Source organism: Eutrigla gurnardus (genome assembly GCF_963514095.1).
Source record: "Eutrigla gurnardus genome assembly, chromosome: 24".
NCBI classification, from domain to species: Eukaryota; Metazoa; Chordata; class Actinopteri; order Perciformes; family Triglidae; genus Eutrigla; species Eutrigla gurnardus.
The window spans coordinates 13,653,659-13,661,399 of NC_139935.1; the positions used below are offsets into that span (position 1 = coordinate 13,653,659).

General features: G+C 41.9%; 1 long non-coding RNA gene across 1 annotated transcript; it reads right to left on the bottom strand.

Moving 5' to 3' along the window:
* Positions 1–3,190: 3,190 nt before the first annotated feature.
* LOC311009890 lies at positions 3,191–4,418 on the bottom strand. The gene is made up of 3 exons (XR_014596706.1): positions 4,399–4,418; positions 3,580–3,735; positions 3,191–3,275 (listed from the first exon to the last, which is right to left on the bottom strand). It is a non-coding gene; the product is annotated as an uncharacterized lncRNA (long non-coding RNA).
* Between the last annotated feature and the right edge of the window lie 3,323 nt (positions 4,419–7,741).

The window sequence follows — 7,741 nt, forward strand, 5'->3', positions numbered from 1 at the left end:
CCTCCAATACGGCGATACAGTCGTTGCATGAACATTCTGATTCATTTCCTTCCAACTCTCCTCTGATAGGCCTATATTCAATTCTTCCCATTTCAATTTTGCCTTTGTATCTTCATATTTACAGTTATTTTCCAAAATAGTATATACAGCCGAGATTTGATGTGGAACTTTAGTTTTATCATATTTCTTTATCAAAAATTGCACCAGTGGATTTAAGTCTCTGCTGGTCTTATTTTTTATTTCACTATTTTGGATATAACGTCTTATTTGTAAATATCGGAAGAAGTGGGAATGCGGCAAATGATACGCTTTACTTAAATATTCAAATTGTATTATTCCCTTCTCATTTAAACACTGCCCAAAAATGGTCAATCCCTTTTGTGCCCAAATGTCAAAGGCTTCATCCGTTTTGTTAGGCTTGAATTCAGGGTCTTCTTTTATCTCTCTCAGAGCCAGTAAGTCTTTCTTTATTTCAACAACATTTTTGATTCTAGCTCAAATTTCTAGAGTGTTTCTCAGTCATATATTATCTCACCCACCTGCGCAAGTGGGAAAGAGGGAGGAGAAGAAGGCGTGAGTGGGAGACTAGGAGGAGACGAGGCGTGGACTGGGATTAATACAGCCGATTCAGATCTTCACCAATCAAATGAGCTCCTCTCCTCTCCTTTAATGCGTTAGGGGAGGTTCAGTGCAAGTTCCGTCACTTGACAACCCGATGACACCACGCGCATCACGCGCTGTGCACACATATCATAATAATAACAATGCCCATATTATACAAAACAATAGAGAGAGAAGGAGATGTTTGGTCCCAGAGGGACCGTTAGTTTCCGTCCAGAGTTTCCGTTACGTGTGCGTAACGTCAGATGACGTGAGATGTGACGGGACAATCTTTATAGATATAAATTCACGTGTTGATTCAATTAGTTGCATTAAATAGTGTTTGTTTTGATTATTTATTGCATTAAATGGGCCTGGAACTGTGGAAGGTGCCTGTGAGGTCTCGGTGACGTGTGCACACTGCGCGCCGTCAGCCAAACTTCCGATCCGCCAGCTGTGATTCGCATTGAATGAATGGACTTTATTTACGCCTTGCGCCGAAAGTAGACCAGGTTGGAGCTGGCGAGCTTTCAGCGCAGTCTGGGTGAGGCTTTTTACCACGAAACTTCCACTCCGCCAAGCTGAATCTGTGACGCCTCCCCCTGCTGCGCCGCCACACCCATCTTGGCGCAGGCGATCCACCAAACTGCCAAACTGACCGTGCACAAGGCTGCGTGGGTCGAAACTTGCATTGCGCCGGCTCCGCCACCCTGCGCCGCGCTGCGCTGCGCCACGAAACTAGGGCCCTATGTGTATCCTTACTCAGGTCCATTACACTGAAAAAAGAAAATTGTTTAACCAACTTAATTGAATTGTTTCATTTGGTAACACCTAAATGAATTAAGTTAGTTTAAATTGATTGACAATTGATTTAGTCACATTTGCATTAATCTAACTTAAAATTAAGGCAGGTCAACTTAAAGTTTTTGAGTTTCCCAACTCAATAATTTGCATAACCCAGAAGTAAAATATTGCTCTTTTCTAAACTAATAATATGGTTTAGTGTAAATTACTTTTTGGAGTAACCCTAAAATTAAATTAAATTAAATTAAATAAAAATGTAACAAACCATTAACTTTATGGCCACCAACACAGCTTTTGGGCCAACACATTACACATTTGTCCTTTTTAAAAACACATATGCACAAAATGCACAAGTAACTGTTAGTAGGACCAACAAGTTGTCAGCAAAGTGTGAAATAGTGCAACAAAGTAGTACACAAATATGCCTAACAATCTCAACACATACAGTGTTATCACAACTATGAAAAAGTGCCCCAAGAGTATACAGAAACTTCTCTTTAGCTATAGCCAATGAATATTATGAATCTGAACAGTTTAGCTGACGAATAGGGATGAAAAAATATGAACACTTCTTTTAGAGTTTTAAATCACACTGTTACACACTGTCACACAAGTTTGTTGTATAACAGAACACATCAAAACTGAAATGCAACCTTTCCCTACAAACGGAGGGAAATTCCCCCTCCTTCCGAATCACAAACACTGCCATGGTGAGCTGCTCCAGGTCCCTCTGCTCCACAGTCCTACAGAGGGGGTACAGGACACAAACACAAATCGTCATTAGCCTCACTTCTTCTTACTATGATGAAGTGTTTGGGTGATGTACCAATATGTGTTATGTGCTAGGCTATATCTTGGCTGGGTGTCATCACACACCAGAAACAGCAGAGAGAGGTGTATCAATCTGACAATCTAATTGTAAGCAAGAAAGATAAGATTTCCCAACATGTCAAACTATTCCTTTGAATTTGTATAATCAACTAAGGCCATGTTTACACGTAGCAGGGTATTTAGAGACACGAATATCCCCCCCCCCCTGCTCTGTTTTCAAAAATAACATCGTGCACACAACATCGTTCAACCCGCATAAATCTGCCGTCGAGCGCCAATATAGCCATGCAACACCTATGGGAGGCAGTAAAGAGAGAAGGATGGTGTGGTGTGTATTGTTGCTGGGAATTACATAATGTCCAATATGGTCGTGATAATAAATACACGTCAGCAATCCAACCATGGTTCAGGTGTTATGGTTGTTCTAGCAACAACTAACAAAAATCTCTCTTTTTCTAGTACACTTAATCTAGGAGAAGGCAAAGAGAGATGGAGAGGGAAGGAGGAGGAGAGGTGACAAGGAGGTGAAGAGAGAAGGAAAAGAGAGAAGAAGGAGAGGGGAGGAGAAGAGAGAGAGGGCTAAGAGAGGAGAAAGGGGGTTGGAGAAGAAGGGATGAGGTGAAGAGGAGATGGGAGACAACGAGGAGAGAGAAAGCAAAGAGAGGAGAGGGGAGGAAAAGAAGAGGAGACGAGGAGGAGAAGATGGAAGGAAAAGAGGAGGAGAGGGGAGAAGTAGAGGAGATGAGCAGAAGAGGGAAGGAGAAGTGGAGGCGGAGAAGAAGAGGAGACAAGGAGAGGAGAGAAGGAAAAGAGGGGAGACGGGGAGGAGAAATATGGCCATGATAATAAATACAACATGTCTCCAACTATGGTTCAGGTGTTATGTTTGTTCCAACAGTTTTTTTGTGTCCCTTAGATGTGCTGACATATAAACTGTTGAAACTTACAAGATATTCCTTGATCAGGTCATCTGCATCTTCTCCCAGGAAGATGGTGAGGGCTTTCAGCACACATTCCCTCCGAAGATTAATGTCCACATTCTAGAACAACAAATGTTGATACATTTTAAGTTCTAAATTTCATAAGACAGACATCCTTACTCTTATTGCTTAACTCTTACATGTACTTTACTTAAAAACAGTAATTCGCAAGCCCAGAGATTCATTATAGAAAGAAAAAGGGGATGAGTTCAGTGGTGTAGTTTTTGAGTCATTAAAAACATTCATGCATATGAAAGCAATGATTAGCATTGGCCTGCCCATATTAATGTATTTATGAAGGATTCAGATATATTTTGACAGCCCTCTTAGTTAAGACGTGTCTCGTTTGATGGTACAGATTTACCTGGTCCAATGTGTCCATGATGTTTGCAGTCTTTCGGCGTGTTGCTCCTCCTTTGGCACGGATGACTTTGATCAGCTGACTTGAGTGCACGTCTAATTGGGCCATGAACTTCCCCTCAAGAGGAACAGCCACGAGCCTCTGGAACTCTGTATTTATCTAAAAACAAAACACAAATGACAGTAGATTTTGTATTATGGAACAAAATGCAACCAATCTCATCCTGTATGCCAAAATGTCTATACCCCAAAAAGTATAACGTGGAAATTCAAAATGTAAATTCCGTCATTAAGTTCAGTGTTATACAATCTCAACCACGTCAAGTTATGACCAATTCATAAAAGTTAACTGCAATAAATCCTGAAGCATACAGACTTTGATCACTTCAGTTCCATTCTTACCTCTTTCTGTGTGAAGAGTGCAGGCCATCTGTCCTTGAAATCCTGCATTCTTGGTTTAATAAGTGCATGGATATGAGTGGCCTCGTCCGTAATGCCTTTGAATCAGTTTGTCGTGCTTGAGCAGTTCAGATCTTTTGTTAATGTTGTCCCACAGTCCTTACATCTCCATGTGAAGCGTAACACTGGAGAAACAAAGAGATGCGCTTTACTGGGTGTATAGAAATCATTTGAAAAAAAACAAAAAAAACACAGATGTAGGGTTGGGCAATATTACAATATATAACAATCACCTGCATTTCACATTTACTGTAAGTGTTGAAATTGTATTTATTTTTTCAAATATTTTTTTCACTTCAAAACACACTATCCTGTAAGTGACATACAGCCACATTTCAGCCTGGTCTGTAGCAGTGCTACTTACCTTAGGTGGTCCAAATGAGTGTACAGCTTGAGCCCACCGCCAGTCATGAAAAAAAAGGAAGAAAGAAATCATATATATATATATATATATATATATATATATATATATATATATCATATACGCTGGTCTTAAATGTAATAATACACTTTTACAAGTTCGTTTGGTTTCATTTGTACAACGACAGTGTCTTTTGATGTCAGCAGGTCTCGCTGTTTAAATAAATCAATAACCGATCACGATCGGATCAATGACGTCACTGTCGCGTTGAAACTTTTTGCAGATGCTCCCGTTGCATAGATTACAAATTGCTTGTGTTTTATCCGTCTCATTTACTCCAAAGAAGTTCCACGGCACCGACATGTTTGTTTGTAACCGACATCTAATGATTAAAAAAAAACGTTATTGTCCGTCACATAGTGACAGGGCTCAAAACGGATCAGCTATAGCCGATCAGATCGGCGGAAAGCCTACAAAATATGCATATTGTGGTGAGCTCTACTTCTCACCTCCGACGCCCCGACACACTGACTCCGCTGAGAGTGCGCACACACGCGCCGCATGTTGGGGCCGCGGATGATTTTCTCTCACTTGTGAACAATGAAGTCGGCGGTGATCAGAGTAATTTGTGGTTATTATCAGTACAAGCTGAGCTTAGTTAACCTTACCTCCCACACCACCCGTGGCCATGACCACATGAACTGTGCGCGCCGACAGACATGCACACACTCATGTATAAATGTGCGGGCCCGAAGTAACGTAGTCTGAAGAGAACCGCGGCCCAGTTTGCCGCTATAATGTGCTAATGCTAATGAATAACTAACAGTAAACCAAAAAACTACTAACCTGTCCATTTCGCTAATGTTAGCATGGCTGAATGATAGCTGGTTTGGTCAGTTTACTAAACACTTAACAAACTTAACGATACAGTTGGACTATTTTTATATCTAACGTATTAAAATATTTGTTCTACATTTGACTTACCTTCAATGACGATGTAAAAAGTAATATCTTCGTTACCTTCTTCCCAAATTGCTGGAGCCGAAAAAATGGCGTCTAAACCGCAGGTAGAAAATTCTGGAGAAGGCGGAGACGTCATGACGTCAGACGCACAGCGTCACGAGAAACCGAATTGATGCAGGTTCACTCAAATGAGAATAGCAGGTTACATGTGTACTAAGGGAACAACACTTAATAACAAGTTGATATACTCCACAAATGTAGAGTGCCTCCACTAAAGCAGAAATCATAATGAAACTCACTCAGAACCTTACGTAACTTCAACTACTGCTGAAATACACTTTTTAGAGTGTATGAGGTTAAAGTCACCAGCGGCAATAGTGACCCCTCGACTTTCCAATACAATCATTTCAACACCCTTTTTAATTAAATCCGGACCTTCTTCAGGAGGATTGTAAACATTCATAAATGAAACCATTACTTGTTCAATCATTCCTACAACCATTACTTATCTGCCTTCTTTATCAGCAATTAATTTCTTCAGTGTGAAACCTATTTGAGGCATTATTAAAACTGCAACCCATCTTCTACAAGATTTGTATGAAGAATAATAAACCTTGGCGTTTGTAAGTTTCTTAAGTTTTTCATGTTCTGATTTCACAAGATATGTCTTTTTTTAAGCTTTACTAATAATTTCTTACGCTTAATTGGGTTATTGATACCATTCACATTATATGAAATGATATTTAAAGCTTTCATTTATTAAAAGATGGGTTTGGCAGGTACAATTGATTGATATTTTTTACATCTTCCTTGTTAGTTAATAAGTCCTTGGTCCTACTACTTTTCAACTCATTGTGAGGTGAGAGGTGACAGGTAACAGGTGACGCACATTTCCTGCGCCTGTGCGCCGTTTTGTTTTGTTTGGACGCCAGGGGAAACTGCTCCCCTTATAGCTACTTTTATCCTTGTTACTTTTTTATCCATTTTTTAGCTCATATTTTATACCATGCTTTTTTATCAGACTTGCATATTTTAATGATCGGACGGCAGGACCTCTACCAAGAACCGCTCTCTCCGTCTGCTGCTGCGGAAGCCGAGGCCCTGGCAACTATGCCTGCCATGCCCTGCGAAGACAGTGAGCTTTTAAAAAAGGCATATAAAAAGATGTCAGACCTTAAGGAGGACATCCGTCGGCTCTCTGACGAACTGCAGAAGAAGGACTCACTGCTGACTAGTTTCTCCTCCCGTCTTCCTGTACTGACCAGTTTTTTAGCAGCCGACCATTCCAAAAAACTACCAAGCTCAACCCTGCAGGATACAGTAGTGTGGGATCTATCCACCAGTTGCCGGCCCTCCTGCTTAACCCCAAATCATGGGTCAACCTGGGCTGAGGTTGCAGTCCGGGGATGTAAGAGAGGCTCGGCCGGGTCTGTCTCTCCACCTCCCGTTAACCTCTCCAACCGCTACACTGCTCTGGCCGATGACGACCCGGTTCTCTCCGCGCCTCCTCCTCTCCTGGACCGGGGCACACCTGTACTACCTGCGGACCCCGTGGCCTCGCCGGTGAGGAGCTGCAATGATGAGGCCCGGGTGGCTGGGGAACACACAGGGGAGCCACCTCAGCGGCCTTCGAACCGGACCTCCTCCGCCCGACGCAAGATTCTGAAAGAGGCTGTGCTCCGCCGCTCCGGTTGGTTTCCTCGCCCGGACCCGGACAGGAAACCAACTCCAACTCCTGATGCCACTGGCTGCCAGGTGAGCCAGAAACCGTCACCCCCCTGCCCCCTTTTTTCCCCAACCACATTAATAATTGGAGACTCAATCATAAAAAACATCCGCGTCTTCAATACCGACCCAGTATTCCACTTCTTTCATTAGGGAATTTTCAGAACTTTTATTAATTATTCATACCACTTTTAACAGAATTTGAATAACTGGTGACTTTAATCTACATGTGGACATCTCCTCAGACTCAATGCCCAGATAATCTTTAAACCTTTTACACCTTGATTTTAAGCAACATGTTACGCAGCCGACCCACAGCAGAGGGCGCACCTTGGACCTGGTTTTATCTTATGGCCTGTCCATTGGTGTGCCCTCTGTTGGACCTGGCTATATCTGACCACTTTTGTGTGTTTTTTACAATCACCAGTTTTAATCAGCGGGAGGCCCCTGTGAGAACGGTGAGGAAACGCTAACTAAGTAGCTCCACCAGTGGTTCCACTTTTTTATAAAAACAATTAAAACAAGACCTACACTCCTGTGGAAAACTGAAGAAATAAAACAGCTCAAAAGGGAATGCAGGAGTGCTGAAAGGAGATGGAGGAGATCAAGGTGAACAGTCCATTATGAAATTTTACAAGAATCTCCCACTTCCAAAAAA